General features: G+C 34.6%; 1 protein-coding gene across 2 annotated transcripts in view; it reads left to right on the forward strand.

The window, feature by feature from the left end:
- Positions 1 to 19,798, forward strand: part of LOC106457053 (protein tiptop-like) — a 113,611-nt gene that overhangs the window by 62,186 nt on the left and 31,627 nt on the right. The gene's annotated exons all lie outside the window — the stretch shown is intronic.

The raw sequence follows: 19,798 nt of genomic DNA on the forward strand, positions 1-19,798 counted from the left end.
ATCGGAAAGGTGTTCTTCTCCACGACAATGCACGTCACATGTGGCTCATTTGACGCAACACAAGATTATGGAGTTGGGTTGGGAAGTTCTCCCCCACCCACTATATTCTCCAGATGTGGCACCACCAGATTACCACCTTTTTGTTCGCTGCAACATCATCTTAATGGGAAAACGTATGCAAATATGGAAGGTGTTAAAGAGGACATCGTCATGTTTTTTGCTTCAAAGCCAAATGATTCCTTAATCAGGGCATTGACAACCTGATTATAAGACGGAAAAGCATCATCGATAAGAATGGAGACTATTTCATTTAATAAATGTTTTGTTTTGATGTACAAGTTGTTCGGGTTTTTTCATCTAAAAAAAAAGAAGCGACATTAATTTCTTGACGACCTAATACAAAATCCCGATCAAACAAGTGTTTATATACTAATTGTTTATGCTTGGTTTTAAGCGTAATGTTATACAATGGGCTATCTGTACTGTGACTACCTCGGGGATCGAACTTAAATGTTTGGCGTTAAAAGCCCCAAAGCTTACCGCTGAGCCACCAGATAGCCTCAGAACTAAATACACTTTCAATGAAAGAAAGACGGCATGTATGTGTGTGGGGAAGAAGGGGATCATGTCCCCATCTTCAGTAGCATTTAAAACTTTTTATACTATTTGAGGTTCATGTTTGCCGTTTTCTTATTCTCGAAAACTCAATACGACTAACAGACTTTTTTTATTTTAATTCAGTAAGGTCACATGATCTGGTATCTTAGTTCAACTCGTAGCTTGAGTAAATAAATGCTGACAGTGTAAATATACTTCATATTTGAGTTCAAGTACAGGATGAATACGCGGTTTTGAGAAGCTGTAGAGAATATTTTTTTTTGAATATAGTATGTTCTTTGATTTATAGAATAATAATAAGAAACAAATACCGCACTCTTGTCCCTGAGTAACAGATGCGGTAGATTGTTTATAATCTGTTCTTAGAAAATCATCTCGTAACATTAGCTCACATACCTGGAATTTTTATGCATGTGGCAAGGCCTCGTCTTCAAAGAGTTTCATGCTGTGATGTGCGTGTGAATTATTTTCTCTTTTAAAAAATATCAAATCCATAGCGATTTATGTTTACTCCATTAGTCCATCCAATTAGGCTTGTTTGTTAACTAAGTGGAAAAATGCGAAGATGATAAAATGAGGAAACTAAGACTATTGGAGACGAATCATCTTAGCAAACTATGGTTGTATTTTATTTCCTTGGCGACGTTTCTAGCAAACTGGAACGTTGTTGTTATTAACCGACAAACGCTCTTTTTCAAGCCAGAAAAAAAAAAAGCCTGTCGGTTAATGACAACAACGTTCCAGTTTGCTCGAAACGTCGCCATGGAAATAAAATACAACCATAGTTTGTTAAGGCGATTTATCTCCAATAGCCTAATTTGTGTTAATTAATTGGTTTGTTAGTTGTTTTTTTTTCAAAACTATAAATGATATTGCAAAAGTATAAACTATCCTATGGTGCACTCAAACTAAATCAACCCCCTTTTGAGTTACGTATACGAGTTTGAAACCTACGTATATAATTATATTCAAATTAATCAAAAATATTTACTCAATGCCATTAACTATATCTATATAAAAGAGACAAAGAAATAAAATTTAGAATGCTTCGAAAGACGAAGTATTTCCATATTTTGATCAAATTGATGTTTACTTTCTTACAATACAGAATCTAAGGTTTTCTAAAACTCATTTTCCAAGCAGTCACAAATGACGGTTCATACTATACAGAGACTATATTTGTTAGTAATTACCATCACAGTAGTCACTGATGATTGAATGTGGTTGACACTATCTCCAGTTTAGACCAGGACTGTAAGAATTAGTAAACTCCATTAATTTTATATAGTCTGAGACGATATAGAATGATGTACTTGATGGTGAGATGAGAAGAGATCTTATCTGATATACACTGTAACAAATAGTGGGATGTGAGTAAACCAAATTATATTCCGTAGACGCTGGGATTCGGTGGATTTCATCGACTCCACTTGTAAATGATGCTAGGATAATGGATCCTTTTTTCTACCTGTACTTCATGTTGAGATGTGGGTTTTCCGGTTACTTCCTCTAGCATTTGATGCTGTGATATCGGAGATCCCAACTTTCTTCACTTATACAAATGCTGTGGTTTTGCAGACTTCATTTCCTTCACTAAAACCCGATGCTGGGATTTGGAAAACCCTAACCTCTCTAATAATTTTAATGGTAGGAATGTGGGAAACATAATCTTCACCAGAGGTTCCTAATGTGGTGTTTCAGGAGATGCCATCCCCTTCAGTGGTACCTATTGCTAGAAAATTGATTACTTTTTACCTGATGGTAGAGAGCAGAAAAAGTCAATTATAATACTCAGAAGTGTTGGGATATTAAAACACCTAAATCTGACAGTATATCATTCTTAGTGAGCAGTTCTTCCTAAGTAATCAGCATAGAAAACATTATATTCTGCAAGATATTAACTCACACGATAATCCGAAACATCCCTTAAGTTTTACTCCTCCCACTCTCCAATCATTTTTTGGTTTTGTCTTATAGAATGGCCAACTTCAATAACGTTGCTTTAAGCTTTAAAATGACGTTTTGAAAAATTATACAAATATCAACAATTACTATACAAAACTCCGTATTTTGATGCCTGTTTGTTCGTCTAACAGAATTCAGGTTAGTAGAAGTTCATCACTGTTACAAAACAACGTGTCAATAGGACTACAGGCAGACAGGACGGATTGGGTGGTATTGCACTTTGATTATTTCCCATTGTGAGGATTGCCTGTTGTGCTCAGGATTTGCCACTAGTTGGCGCAGAGATATTTATAGTACTACATGTCCATGAGTCGATGGATAAGGATGAGTAAATCAATCCGCTCCATAGCAGGAGGGAAAGGGGTGAACGGTGGGTGGAAACATAGTTCACTGGATTGGGTGGTCGAATGAGGTTTAGAATTATAGACTTAGCCTTAGTCATCACTGACAACTTTTGATCGTGAAATATTGTATGCTTAAGTACGCGGTAAGGCTTTTTTTTATTAATCCTACATCATACTAAATCTGTGGTCACATTCATCAAGAAATTGCGTTGATTGGTTATAGACCAGTCAGGTGATATGGGTGTGAACCTGAGATAAGAGATTTAGATGAGCTGTCTAATTATTGAATTATACATGAAATCGAAACTCTACATAAAATATGAGGCTCTGAGACAAGCGGTAAAGAACTCAAGAAACGTTTCATCTAACAAGAGGGTGCTTCACTGTGCAGGGGGCATGCAGTTAGTCGGACACTAGGGGGCCATGATCTAGCGGTTTGGACTGACATAAAGCGAAAGTTATGAAGACACCAAACGAGTTTACTAAATCAGTGGCTATTAACTTGGCAGCTTGAATTCTGAAATAGTGACACCATCTCTAGAGATGGTGGAGGATAAAACAAAACAGCTGACGTTGGCGTGAATCTATCTGTCTCGCGGTTGGCAGTTTTTTAAAGACTTCGGGCATATGCAAGCTTTCTTGTTAACGTCATTTCTGTTCCACCCACCTTGTAAAGGGCATCGTGACTTATCGCTTTTAAATAATAGGCAGTAGACACTTATAGCTACGCCTGATACGAACAGTTGATATACTCTTATGCGAAAGACTGGAACTACACGCTCAATAAGGATGCCACATTTTGGGTATGGTGGTAAAAAGTTTTAATTTATATGTCGTTCAATATTACATAATTTGAAACGTCGTGCTCTTACAACGTTCAATATATGAGTAGAAAAATGTTATACCTATTTCAGGCAGGTTTTGAGCACACAAGCACCATATAATTCTTAAAACACCTTTTGCATCTAGTAATTATTTATTTATATTGCTTATTTTGAAGCAAAGTATTTTTCATTTTCGATCATTCTGTGATTCTTTCTCCATTTTCCGTCTCTTGTAACCCGTTTTCTTTCTTGGCCTTGTTCAATTCTCTCTCTTTTATTTCTCTTCTTTTAATCTGATGTTTTTTATTGGCTACTGACTAACCATTTCTCTTTTTGATCCTTCTCTAATTAGACCTCTTTCTTGGTCATGTGTTTAATTCTTCGTTTTCTGTTTCTGCTATAACTTAATCTGTTTCATGGTCATTTGTTAATCCCTGTCACACCAAACATGCTCGCCCTTTCAGCCGTGGGGGCGTTATAATGTGACGGTCAATCCCACTATTCGTTGGTAAACGAGTAGCCCAAGAGTTGGCGGTGGGTGATGATGACTAGCTGCCTTCCATCTAGTATTACACTGCTAAATTAGGGACGGCTAGCGCAGATAACCCTCGTGTAGGTTTGCGCGAAATTCAAAACAAACCAAACCAATTGGTCATTTGTTAATTATTCTTTTTATATATCTGCTCCAACCTCATTCCTTTCTTGGTCATTTGTTAATTCTTCTTATTATGCTTCTGCTCTAACCTCATTTAATTCTTGGTCATGTGTTTAATTATTCTTTTTCTACTTTTTGTCTTGGTCATTATTAAATCTTTTATTTTTTCTTGCTCCTCCTCTAACTAGTTTTTTCTTCTGAAGTTGTGGTGCTTTCTTCTTACTATATTATTTTTAAATAATTTTCATCCATACTAATACTTGTACTTTTGTACTTTGTACTTTTTTTAGCTTATGCCATAATACGTCTTTACTTTTACTCACATTTTTGTTTTCTTTCTTTACCATGCCATTTTCCTTGTACTTCCTTCTACTCGTTTTCTTTCTTCGTCAACCCTTGCTCTTTCAGTTACTTAATCCTGTTCTAATTCATCATCTTTCTCACTAGCATTTCTTTTGTTTCCTTTGTTAAGCCTTACCTAACCTCTTTTTCAGTACTGTTTATGTTCTAATTCGTTTTCTTTCTTGCTGAAGGTCTAAATTCCTGACTCTCTTCTGTCTTACTTTTGCTCAGTATCATTCTATCTTTGTCGTACGAGTATCCTTCTGTCTTACTTTTGCTCAGTATCATTCTATCTTTGTCGTACGAGTATCCTTCTGTCTTACTTTTGCTCAGTATCATTCTATCTTTGTCGTACGAGTATCTTTCAAACCAGATCTTCATTCTCTTGATCTATCTAAAAATGACTCCATATCGTACGAAGTAAAGATTTACTGAATAGTCAGTCTGCCAGGTCTTTGACCTGTTACACATGTTCTTCTTATGGACGATCAGATTTTCTAGCTGTAATCGCGTGATTCACTTATTTAAAATATTGTTATTCATTAAATTTGATTTTTTTTTCCTATCAAAATATTGGCTGACGTGTATATATGTAATTCTTGATATATATATACACGTGGTAATATACACAACTTGCGTTTTCTTTTTAGCAGTTAAAAAATTCAAGTTTCTTTTATTATATATATATATATATGTCACACACACACACACACATATATATATATATATTACCGGATATAGGTAATTAATTGTGGACTATAATTATTGAATAAAGATAAAGTAATTAACGTATGTAAATTATTTGAATAAGATTTAGTTAATATAAAAAAGTAGAAAACAAAATACTTTAGAAACTGTTAAGCCACGTCCTTTCCCTTTGTCAAGCCCCCAGTGGCACAGCGGTATGTCTGATACCCGTGGTGGGCAGAGCACAGATAGCCCTTTGTGTAGTTTGTGCTTAAATACAAACAAACAAACCCTTTGTAGAAAAAATCAAGTCACAGTTTTTGTAAATTCCTTCTGAAACTGTTTGAGCGTTATGTTTACCAATAAACTACAGGTCTTATCATCGGGATATGAGCGTAAAATATTAGTTCTGTGTTCAGTTTTCATTGTTCTGTCACATTCCATTAATGGGAAGATAATCATAATTATGATGAAACCAACAAAGATTAAAATAAAACACATTGCATTACAGTTTAACTCACATTTTTTGATGTTTTTCATAAATCCAGCCCCCCCCCCCTCCAGTGGCCTGTAGACTTACAATGCCAGAAATCGTGTTTCGATACCCGTGGTGGGCAGAGCGCAGATAGCCCTTTGTGTAGCTTTGAGTTTAACTTCAAAGAAACAAACAAACATACATCCAGCCCTTGAAATACATACTGAATTAAACTCGATAAGTAGGCCTTGAATGATAAATAATGTATTTTGAGTCTACTCTCACTAGTCACGGAGACATACGTACTAACATAAAATCCGTTTTAAAGAGTTGGTAAACAGATTAGCTATAATGAGTTGTCCATGTTTAGAAACCTTATTTTTAGGTGGATTTGGAGTTCTAACACTGTACTTGATGTTTGTTTGTTTGGACTACTCTAATGGAATTAACAGAAGTTTGATAATGTACCCTTGGATTCACAGTCTGGCATTCTAACTACTAGCCCACTCCCAGTTCCTGTGCATGACAATGATGAATGTCAAATTGCCTCAAAGTTTGCACATCCTACTTCAATAAACGGGGTATAACCCATGAAGATTGTGCTGTATTTCCCTGTTAACACTTTTTTAAACGTTTACATAAGGATACGTGTGAATAAGAGTTAAAATTTCTGAGCTGAAAAGAAAGGTTTCAATATGATCAATAAGAAAAGTGTTAAACTTTCACTAAGCTTGCATAACGCTTTTTGTCTTAACATTTTACAAAAACATTTCGGCACAACCAACACTGTAAATGGTTGGAAATAACAATGCACTCTTGAGAATGAAATAATGTTAGAAATATTGTTGTTGTTTTTTTTATTTCTATTAAAAGATTTCTTGTTTAACCTAACCTTGAACTTAACTGTTTTGAAAGGGAACGTATGCATTAGTATTGTTGCAAAACATAAACAATTATGTTTCTATGAGTCAAATTTTGGGACACTGGACTGAACATGTTACTCTAACGTTAAATGTATTCATTAAATTTTATACAAAATAATAATCAACAGCTAATGTCAAATTAACGCCAACTAAGCCAGAAAATAGAGCTCTCAGTTCAGCTTGTGTATCTCTTTTCTTGTACGTGTATGCAGGGATTAATCAACAGACAGAAGCTTAAGAATGTAGATAACCGGGGATTCAAGAATTCAGCAAGTAATTGTGAAAGCAAAACGTGTTTTGTGGTGATTTGAAGAGACAAGAGCGAGGAAAACACAAAATCTTCAATACTTTTAAACAAATAAGTCAGAAAGCTCACACTCGGAAAGATCAATAGCTATAACTGAAGAATGGCCTGAAACTACCTTAGGACTATAACTGCAGTTGAACTGAAGGCTGTATAAACTAAAAGTCAATATTGACTTGAAATACTAAAATCTCTTATCAACTACCGTTACAATAATAAGACTAACAAGGTATCTACTTGGTTGGTTGACTTCTAGATAAAAACTCCACTAAAACTTAGGCTGAGATCTAAGAATTATACTCCCTTCATATGCCTGTGATAAGGGATCTGAGTATCATATTAGCTCTCAGCGTGCTTGTGATGACTGTATGAAAGATCTGAGAATTACACGATCTCTCCGTGTGCCCATGACAACTGTATAGCTGAGATCTAAGAATTATACTCCCTTCATATGCCTGTGATAAGGGATCTGAGCATCATATTAGCTCTCAGCGTGCTTGTGATGACTGTATGAAAGATCTGAGAATTACACGATCTCTCCGTGTGCCCATGACAACTGACAGGGATCCAACGTGTCTATGATAACTGTCCGAAGGATCTGAGATTTACACTATCTCTTCATGTGACTATGACAACTGAAGCAACATCAAGGGATGGATACTGAATCCTCTTACACATAACCCAGTGGTGTTTGAGATAGTGTGTTATTTTACAGCTGTGATATCTACGGCCCTAGAATCGTTTTTCTCATCTTTTATAACAGGTTATCTGGTTACAATTACACAATTAGGAGCACAAAATATTAAAAAGCATCTCTTTCTCATTAACTATAAGATAGAATTATGACACAGGAATGGAACATTTAGATATAAAAACTATTACTAAATCTTAGGGAGCGATATTTCATAAAGACAATGCTCATCAACGGAAGGAAGAACAGAGCTAAAAAGTGGAGTATACTTTAGGAGAGTCATTTATTCACTGAACGTTGTTACTAAATTAGTTAAAAACAAACCCGTGGTACACGAGTGTCCTGAAACTCAAAGGTAAGAATAGTTCTGATTGGATCAACTTGTCCGGAAGAACCACAAAAAATAATCAGTAACCAGTATAATGCTTTGTTATGTACTTAAAATATGTGGTAAAACAAAAGCTTTAATTAATAAGTTGGGATCTTATTAAGTACGAAATATAGATGGTAAAGTGGTAACTTGTTCATCTATATGTAAGAATTTAGTCTTATGTTTCTAGCAATACACGTGTACATATGAACACCTGCCAATCTATCTTTTAATCTATGGGCTTATATATGTATAAGTATGTTGTTGCTGTTTTTCATTTAAATATACATACGTAGCTGAAACTAACATTATGAAAAATTATGAGACAGTGAATCATGTTGTTAATATTGAAGTCCGATCGGATTAGATAACGAAACTGCAAAGAAAGTGGTAGTAAATAATAGAAACGTTTATCATAAACATATCCAAGTACATAGAAGCAGAAAACGTTTAGAAAAATTACTTTAATGTTTATTATTGCTTTGTGAATTCCATACATCGGACTTGGTTATTTTCTCTGTTAAGCTATATTTCGCAACAGCGATGATTCAAGAATGCGAATTGGGAAACCAATGCATATGTATATCAAACGGATCGCGGGTTCGAATCCCGTCACAGAACATGCTCGCTCTTTCAGCCGTGGGGATCATTATGATGTGACGATCAATCCCACTGTTCACTGGTAAAAAAGTAGCGAAGAGTTGGCGGTGGGTTGTCTTGACTAACTGCATTCCCTCTCGTCTATCACTTCAAAATTATGAACGGCTAGCACAGATAGCCCTCGCGTAGGTTTCCGTGAAATTCGATAAACAAACAAACATATCAAATGTTTTGTTCGCAACGCCTGCGATACCTCATGGTTTCAAATTTCAACTCTAGTAAACTGTTGTCAATATATGTGCATCTGGCTATCTGTAGTAGTTCTGTTGAAAGCAGCGCTTGTTGTTTCAGTTATTATTTGGAAAGATAAAAAAAAAAGTAGTGTCCGCGGGACAAATGGGTTCTTCAGCGATATCGGCCAGCGAGCGTTTGGCAAGTAGAACACAGACAGACACCGTCTGCTCTTGATCACTTGGAACTTGTGTACGTAATGGCCCTTCTGCTATATACGCCGTTACCGGCTCTGGCAGTAAATGACTACTAATAAATCATGCCAATAGTTGTGTGTTTCTACACAAAGCAAGCATTTGGCGAGCAGTGTTTTCAAAAAAAAAAAAAAAAGGGAAGTAGTTATTTTCTCACACACGGGTTATACACTTCAACTACGTGGTCTGCATGCACATAAGTGATTGGAAGTCGTAGACACGTGTATGACATCTTGTATATACAGAGTTCTTGAGCTGATTGCTCCTTAATACACTGAAGACTCATTACTTCTGATGTATAATAATTTCCGCAGACAAGAAGTAGTCCCGCCCCGTCTGAGCTTCCCTGGGTGGTCATGTATAGTATCGTCGGAATGGTTGCCCTATTAAAAGGGTGGAGTTTAGTAATGAGGTAGATGGTGTATTTAATTTGTTTTGGTAGAGGGGTTGGCGCCTAGTCCCTCTTTCTTTTTTTTTAGCAGCATTTTACTTGTCAAGTATACTAAAGACTGCAGGGTGGATTGCATACACATCTTAATTCTTATCTTAGGTTCTTAGACATCCTACGGAAATACTTATGAGTGGTGTAAACGGTTGTCACTCGTGTTTAGTGACAGCTGTATTGATACTACCAGGGCTCGGTTGTGTAGTGCATAATCCTGTACTGGAAATTCACATAAATTAATAGTTATAATAATATCAAATAGCCTATTTTGAATAAACTTCGTCACGTAGGTGACACTTGGAATTATATTATGTAAGTGGGTAATAAATAAGAAGGGCAATATAGGAATCTCTTCAGAAATTCTAAAAACAAACTCCTTTTTTTATCTTAATCTTTAACGTTTTCATGTGAGTTTAATACATGTAGCAGCATAAGGAAAGACTTTCCATGAAAATACTACACTATTTTACTGAGGACAGAGTCTTTACTACTTGGGTAATGTTAAAAAGTTTTGGGCTCACCCATACAAAACGCTTGTCCAATCAGCGTAGTGTTGTAAGGTCATTTAAAAAAATAATACGTATAGATGTATATAGCTATGTCATAACTACTACTGTATCTCTTATGAACCAAATGGTCAAAATCATTACCATTATGGAAAGCATTGTATAAACAGACACTTCATCCCGTACACCTACACACATTTAGAATTTGGCTGTATTTCACTGCCATTTTTCTCATATGAGTGACGTAGTCTAAATGAAACGTCTGTAACGCTTAAGGTGATGGTCTTTGATTACTTCCAGTAAAATATACATAATAGCGTAAGCTAATTAAAACGTTATTGACGCTTAAAGTAATGGCCTTTGACTTACTTCCAGTAAAATACTTAATGACGTGGACTAATTGAAACGTCAGTAATGCATAAAATGATGACCTTTGACTTACTCCCAGTAAAATATACTTATTGACGTAAGCTAATTAAATCGTCAGTAACGCTTAAAGTGATGATCTTTGCCTTGTTCTCAGTAAAATATACTTAGTGACATGGACTAATTAAATCGTCAGTAACGCTTAAGGTTGATGATCTTATTCTCAGTAAAATATACTTAGTGACGTAGACTAGTTAAAACGTCAGTAAACCTTAAAGTAATGACCTCTGACTTACTTTCAGTAAAATATACTTAGTAACATAGATTAATTACAACGTCAGTAACACTTAAGGTGATGACCTTTGACTTACTCTCAATAAAATGTACTTAGTGATGTAGACTAGTTAAAACGTCAGTAACACTTAAGGTGATGACCTCTGACTTACTTTCAGTAAAATATACTTAGTGACATAGATTAATTAAAATGTCAGTAACGCTTAAGGTGATGACCTTTGACTTACTCTCAGTAAAATGTACTTTGTGGTGTAGACTAATTAAAACGTCAGTAACGCTTAAGACAATGGTCTTTGATTTACTCTCGGTAATATATACCTAACCTGTCCGTAACAAACACTTTAATTTAGCGCAAACGTTTGTTTTACTTTAGCGCAAAGCTGCACAAGGGGCTATCTGCGCTGTGTCACCGTGGGGATCGCATGCCCAATTATAGCTTTATAAGACCTAGAATTTAACAAATAGCTTACTATGAAGCATTTTGGTAGATATGATGGACTTCATTCGTCTGTATTTTTTCTTGAAGGTGATTTTTTGAAAAACTTATGCACAGTTTGTGTAATAATGGGAAAAAAGTGCCTGAGTGACTTATGTCAGAGAAGTATTGCGTTGCATAATGGTGTTTTTTTCGTGTTTTGATCAGAAAATAAGTAAAATCTGTAATTCTCCTTAGTCGTTTTTTTTTTATTCTGAGCAGTTGCTACGATGAGTTTTCGTCCTATTCACACCAATCTCACTGACACTATAGAATATTGAATGGTTAAAAATCCACAAAAGCAAAGACTCCCGTTTATCTATCTCCGTCATTAATGGACGTTATAGAAAATAAAATTTTGCCCCTAAGCTTGTTTAATATTAAATAAGGTTCTTATATTCTCCTCGCTATAATGAATCATGCAAACGTAAACATTGAAGGATCTTTGGTAGTCGTTTCTCAAATCATCAAACTTATTTCAAAATAGAATCTTCAATTACATTTGGAGTGGTTTTTTTTTTTAAAAAGACATCATGAAGGATAAATCAAAGTAAAGAATTATAGTTTAAATTTTATCAGCTAATTAAACAATTATATGGCAGCGTTGAGGAACCTATACTTGAAATGCAGTATTTGATTCCCCCCTTTTTTTTTTTAGTAATAGAAGTCGTGAATATATTTCTTTGACGAATGCAGTGTCTTAATAAACTCTACAACAACACTTAGGTAGTGTATCTAGGAACCACTTATCGACAACATTGTTAGTAATCTCAGATTACTGTCATTAACACTTACATTGCTATCGGGTAACTTACATTTATAGCTTATTATCTTATTAAATAATAACATTGAAGAAAACTTTCTACGCTCATTTTTTTAGATAGAATGTTAAATTTCTATATTTTGTCTTTTGCATGTCCTAAGAACAGGTATATTGCCTATGAACGTGCGAAATTTTAAAACCCACTAGTCCTCAAAGACGGGCTGAAACTGGCTTCTAATATTTTTTGCACGCACGTCCTTGAAATAAAAGGCTCGCCACTTCTGTAAATTTATGGCTTTATAATTCGGCGAAATCCCGTGACCATCTAAAAAGGCGGCCTTGTTGATGTAGAACAGACTGATTTATTTCTTGATTTTGAATTTCCATTTGCTTTTTTTATTGTTGTCCTTTGCGTGCTATATTATGAAAACGATTTCAAGTTTCTAATGCTTTTAAACATTGTACCGATTTTTAAGCATAAAGTTTAACTCCAGTAGCGTCATGAAACATTTTTCCATCTCAAAAACAGTATTTTTTGCGATGCCACAAATTGTCCTGCTACACCTGGCGACTTACATCAGCCTCTCAACCAATCATATTTGTTCTGCTTCTCATAAAAATGATTAAAGGCTATCTCAAACAAACTGTAGTCACGAAATCAAACCAAAAGTTACCTGCATCTGTCGGAGAGCGCCCTCCAGTGAGAAAAGATTAAAACATAATTTAATGGAACGAAATTAGTCGATTATATTAAACAAGGCATATATTGTGCTTAACCAAAATTCTGTGATTGTGATAGTTTATTTTATTTTATTAGCATAGTGCCTAAAGATTAGTGATTGTTTTGTTTGCCGATCAGTGTTTGTTTAAATGAGACATAAGGGTTACAAAATGTTCGAGAACTGGGATTAGTTTGTTTGTAATTAAGCACAAAGCTACATAATGGGCTATCTGTGCTCTGCCCACCACGGGTATCGAAACCCGGTTTCTAGCGCTATAAATCTGCAGACATACCGCTGTGCCACTGGGAGGCAATAATTAGGTACTTGTTTTCATCCTTGTCAAAAGCTATGTAATATATTTGTATAATTTAACCTTTATCTTTTTAAATACATTATCTTTCATTATTCTAAGGTGTTAAGTTGGAGCTCGAAGCATTTGTTTTATCAGTTCTGTTCATATTTAATGTTTATTTCTTATTTTATGGCAAGCTTATTTTTACAAGCCAGAAGGTATTTTTTGGAAATGTTGTCTTTGGATAGTCCACTCTATCGGTGACTATATTACGTTTTCATTTCACTTTAGATATCAAAATACTCATTATTCTCCCACTGATTCCCACCTTTTTTTGCTTTTGTTTTTCATTGGGTTGATTTTTTTTTCTCTACATTTAAGTTCACCTTTTTCACAGTCATTTCCACTACGTTAGTCCAACAACATAAAGTTCTATCCACAATTTTCCTTGGATAATAAAAATAGTCTTATCGATTTTGTAATGATGATATGTGTAATGACTCTTGCTTTTCAAATCCCCTCTTCATATTCTACCATTTCTTTTCTTTTCTTTTTTGTTATGCTTTTGTAAAGAAAGTTATTTAGTAGGTTACAAAACTTCTAACTATAAGCGTAATTTCAGTTAAAGTTCATTTCTGTTTTGATATGTTTGTCTAGAATTGCTAAGTATGATACAAATGGCCTAGTGCAAAATTAGCAGCCATTTGCATAATCATATATACTCAAATATCGACTTCAGTATCGGTCTTTGCTGCGAAATAACATGCTTTGATAAACTATGTAATATAAGATAAAGCTTAAGATTATAAAATATTTTTAGCAGCAAACAAAAATATATTACCAAATTTTAAAACGAAAATTCAGAATTTTACATCTTATCCTTTTGTAATTTGCATTGTGTAATTAGAGCATCTACATAATCACCATATTAGATATATTTAGTAGCATGTAAACTATAAAAGTTAAAGAGAGTTTAGGAAAATTTAATAACATACGTGTTGTATTAAAATTCAATATATGTCTTATTTACATATTTACAGAAATTATAAACCTATGAATAGAAAGCCTATTTTATATAAATATCTTTAAAAATTCAAAATTATTTTATTCAGTATAAATAAATATAATATGTAACACGTATGATTCCAAAAAACTATTTCAGATACGCTTAAATATCAAATCGTTTTTGATAAATATCACAAAATATTCTTCTATGTAAAGAGTGGGAAGAATATAGTTCAGTATGCATTTTCTATCCTATTGTATACTTTGTATATTTTTTGAATTTCCACGGCAACAGATTTACTACTGGTGAAGTTCTCTTCCTCGTTCCATTGTTAAGAAACCGGATTGTAAATAACGAGCTCAGATCTTGTACAGAACATTGTATTTAAACTGATCGGCAATATAATGGGCTTTAAACGTCATCTGTCAACCGAACTTATACATCTAAAACATTATCTATTCTCGTAGAGCTGTTAACCTTCTGGCATATTGTAGTTGTTGCTTCGAGTGGTTCTGCCTGGGCTATCCCCCCAGGTAATCCAAATCAGCTCGGATGATGATACCACCTATTCTATTGGTCACGAGAGAGTTAGGCATTCTTGGAAGCAACACATGAGGTGCAGGGAGAAAAAAAAAGATGAATCAAACAGAATTTTCAAATTTGATACAACAGTTGAAAAAGGATCCTTACTCCTCGTGAGACTTTTTTTTATTAATATTTAGGAAAATCTTACTAGGTTGTCAATATATGAATTTATTCAAGAAAACCCGTCTCCCAATATACCAGTCACCGTGGAATTAAATTGTCTGTAAGTGCATTAAGCTAACGTGCGCATATTTGTTAGCGAGCAGTTTTGTTTACGTTTTGTAGTCTCTTATACGTGTTTCTTTTTTATTACTAAAACAGTTGTTAAATCCTTGTAACAATCTGGCAGAAAATAAATTCTTGATCGATTTTCCAAACTACTTATAAAGGCTAAGTATAAAATAACAACATCTTGAGATTGCTTATAGACCATTAAAACTTAAAGTATTAACTTAAAACGTTTATAGCATTGCTATAGAAATTCATCATATAGTTCACTATTCTTGTAAAAATAATTTCTAACAGCCAGTATAATTTCTTTTCATTTAAGAACTGTTTGTTTGTTGAATTTTGCATAAAGCTACTCGACGGCTACCTGCGCTAGCAGTCCCTAATTTTTAAGCGATAGACTAGAGGGAAAATAGCTAGTCAACACCACCCACCACTAACTCTTCAGCTACTCGACGGCTATCTGCGCTAGCAGTCCCTAATTTTTAAGCGATAGACTAGAGGGAAGTTAGCTAGTCAACACCACCCACCGCTAACTCTTGAGCTACTCTTTACCAACGAATAGTGGGATAGACCATCACATGATAATGCCTTCGCGTATAAAAAGGCTGTTTGTCGAGCGCCCTAACCACCAGGCCGATGTACTGGAGTGTTTGTACTATGCCCAACGCGGAAATCAAAACCCGATTTTTGTCATTATAAGCCCTGAAACTTACCGATGAGCCACTAGGAGGCTTTAAGAACAGAAAAGTGTTATTATATGAAACCTTTCAAAAGATTTATGACTTATCAAAATATGATTAATGATATTTATATATCGGCGTAAATGTATACTAAAAAGCGATAGCTTGAATTAAGTATGAGCTACAAACTAATTTTGTGATCAAGTGATTGGTTTGAAGAATCATTTCATTCTAGGTCTTGATACATGTGAACCAATTTCAAGACAAGTCTTACTTGAAACAGGTTTAGGTTTTTCAAAATGTGTGTCTTGCATTTGTATATTATAATTACTTTATAAATCACACGTCTTTTTTCCTCACCTACTTTCATATTAGCATCTTTCCTGTTTTCATTTGCTTCGTTATTTATTGGGAAATGTTTTCTTTCTGTTACGCACGATTACAAAAATACATTAAGTGTGAAATGAGTTTTAATCGTAACACATATTTTGTTCCTTTGCAAGGTAAATTGCGTTCTAGAAATATACGATCAAGATAAGGTGGGCATATTAACAGAAAGATACTAATTCGAAAAAAAATATATATATAATTTTGCATTATTAATTGTTTAGTATTTCCTAGTGTTGTTAAAAACATTTCAAATACAGGTTACCCTAACATGCTCAACATAGATGTAGATCCTATGCTTACTGTGTACATCGTCATATTTTTTGTAGATATGAAGAATCTATACTATTATTCTGCATAAGCATGCGTAGTTAGAATGTTTTCCCAAGAAAAACCGCGCATGCGCATTATTCACACGACGACAAACAGTCTGCCTGCGGCATAGAGCTGAAAAGCCGGGTGATCAAATCCCTACAATTGCTGAATGAAACAAGAAGTAACAACAAAAGGGGAATGTAAATATACTTTACTAACCAATTGTACTACAGAATATTAAAAACTTATCAACATTTTTAGAAAAGGTTTGACGTTAGGTCGTAGAATAATATTATAAGTTTATTTATCGATAGTATAAGTACAGTAAAGTTTAGTCCAAACTAAACTAAAGTAAAAAAAAAAAAAAAAACAATACACAGGCTACAGTGTTAATTTATCTCTTTATCGAACTTAGGCCTGACATAAGTTAAAGTTTTATAAAGTACGGCCTATATACAAGTGGATTTACACATTTCGTTGTCTACGATTACAATTCGTTTGTATTGTGCTAGAAATGTTATATTTAAAGAAGTACTGTTACGATAAAGATACTAATTTGGTCGGAAATGTTTTGCAGATCTCTGCCAGTCTACATTATCACTAATTAAAGTATATCACTTTTATTCTTATTGGATTACAATTAGCCGAACTACTAAAGTAGTTCTCATTGGGTTACAATTAGCAGAGTTACTAAAGTAGTTCTCATGGGGTAACAATTAGCTGAGTTACTAAAGTACTTCTCATTGGGTTACAATTAGCTGAGTTACTAAAGTAGTTCTCATTGGGTTACAATTAGCCGAGCCACTAAAGTGGTTCTCACAGGGTTACAAGTAGCTTAGTTGCTAAAGTAATTCTCCTTGGGTTACAATTAGCCGAGCTACTAAAGTGGTTCTCACTGGGTTACAAGTAGCTGAGTTGCTAAATCAGTTCTCATTGGGTTACAATTAGCTGAGTTTCTAAAGTAGTTCTCATTGTACAATTAGCGAGCTACTAAAGTAGTTCTGCCGACAAATAAATACCGTTTAAGCCTTGGTGGTAGAAGTATGCCACTAAAAAATAAAAACTGCATAATATACAATTATTCAAGATGAAAAATAAGTTGTAACCTTCACGAACCATCAGAAGGGCCTCCTTGCAGGTTTATTACAATATCAATTATGTTCTTTCAAAGCTTATTATACTATAGAAGTTTTGCGGTTAAATCCACGAAAGTGGTAAACATCATCTCACTCAGAAAACTTGAGGTTTGCTTGACCGCTACCAGGTGTCACACGGGCCAAAGAGTTGAATACTTTAGGAAAAGCTGAGAACGCCGCCAGAGATCAATAAAGTGAAGTTAACAGTGTCAGTTGTGTATTTAGACATGTAGGCTAAGTACAGGAAGGGAAATCGGTGAGGCAAACCTACACATACACACACACAAGGAACAGCAGACGAACAAGCCGAGGGTCACAGTCGAGCGCTTCACACGCGACAGCAGCAAGGTGGTGTTTGAGTTCCCGAGAAGCCACTCAGCGAGCTTGTTTTTCGATCATATCACGAGTTTTAGGTTAGGCTTAACTTTAAACATTATTCGTAACTACTATATTGCTGATGATATAATCATGATCGAACCCAGAAGGTGAGTGAGTGGTTATTTCTTGATGTTGTTTTTTTTTAACATTATTTTTGTTTTTATGATTTTTTTTTCTCAGTCTGATAATTTTACCCTTTTTAAGTCACATCGGAATTCTTCGAACTTATGTTTAATTATTGATGGTAAATAACTGGTTAATGTTTTCTGTATATTCTCACTGTAGTACGTTCTTTAGTTGTGGCACAGATAATCAATATTTTAAGGTCCATCACAAAAGGTCATCGTCTTTCTAGCGGTTATTCATTTTTCTGTGGCCATTTCGGTAGTTGGATTACGAAAAAAGTAGTGTTTAATTATTGATACCACCTATTCAAAAGTAAATTGACTGCAGATCCGGATTAAAATGTAATTTATTAATGATGGAAATCAATTATATGTAACAAAATTACTTGAAATACGTGGTGTGATAAATCAACATTAAGAAAACTAAAACCTAAAAAAAGAATACATCGATTTATCGGTTATTCTTTGTATTAACGATATTTTCGGCCTCGAATAGAATAATACCTCATAAGGCTCGGCCAGCTTAGAAGATTTAAATTAGTCCTAAGGTCATAAACTAAGCTAACGATGTAAAATATTCTCCATTTAGTTCTAGTATAGTGGTGATAGACCGAATAAGTTTCTTTACATTCTGATCCTACCACGCGATACCATTGCAAGTGGCACCCAGTGGGTCAGCGACAAATCTCAAGGTTTATAACACTAAAACCGGGTTTCGATACTTGTGATAGGCACAACACAAATAGCTTATTGTGTAGTTTTGCGCTAAACAACAACAAAATCATTCCAAGTGAGTCACTTCTTCGTAGGTTATTAAAAACTGTTTTGTTTTAACACTAAATCCTTTTGTGACAGATCATAAGTTTGTGGTAATTTGACCTGAGAAACTTGATGCACACCCTTCTCAGAATAGTTGACCCAGATGAAAGGCAAAGAGTAAAGATTGTCTGTCGCCTTATATAAGTTATTATTTCCAAAGATTAGCATGACATTTAGACATGAAACTTTCACGATAACCCTGTTTCATTAAAAACACCAATGGCAGCAAAGGCTCTAAAAACGTAAATTACTTGCTACAAGTGCAAAACCTGCTATAAATGCCAAACCTGTTACAAGTGCGAAGTCTTTTAGAGATTAGCCGTTTCATGGAATATAACCATGGTAAAAGTTGTATTTATAAACAGTGATCTTTGATCCATCAATGATGTTACGAGCCTGATTTAACTACGTGGGTACACATATATATAGTTCCACAAGACACAACAACTGCTCTCTGGAGGTACAGTGAATCTTCCTATTGAGATGCTCTGTGGTCAGTAGGTCAAGTAATTGTTTTGAGCTACTGTTTAAAAAGATCGACAGTAGACTATTTGTTTTATATTACAATTTTATCATTGCTACAGAGATTCTGTTACTTTAAATAACGGTCAATAAGCCGGTTGACGTCTAACATCTTCACGATATCAACTGCTTGTAAGATGTATTGATTTTTTATTTACTGATTTCCGTTGGAAGGAAATAGTAACAAAATGTTTTCTTATAAAAGGAGCCAGGCGTGGCTTAATGGTTACGGTGCCAATGATTATTGATTCACGTACTATTATTGCAAAAACACGCTTTGGGACCATGTGTGCGCTGTAAGAATGATGGTCAAATCCCATTATTCAATTATAGGAGCCCAATGGTTGACGGTTGGTGCTTCTGACTAGCTGCTTTCTATTTACTCTAATTATTCAAAATTAGGAACTGCTACTCGCAGATAGGCCTTGTGTAGCTTTGAGTGAAAATGCTGAAACACAACTAAATGTA

Source organism: Limulus polyphemus, unplaced genomic scaffold (assembly GCF_000517525.1).
Source record: "Limulus polyphemus unplaced genomic scaffold, Limulus_polyphemus-2.1.2 Scaffold287, whole genome shotgun sequence".
NCBI lineage: Eukaryota > Metazoa > Arthropoda > Merostomata > Xiphosura > Limulidae > Limulus > Limulus polyphemus.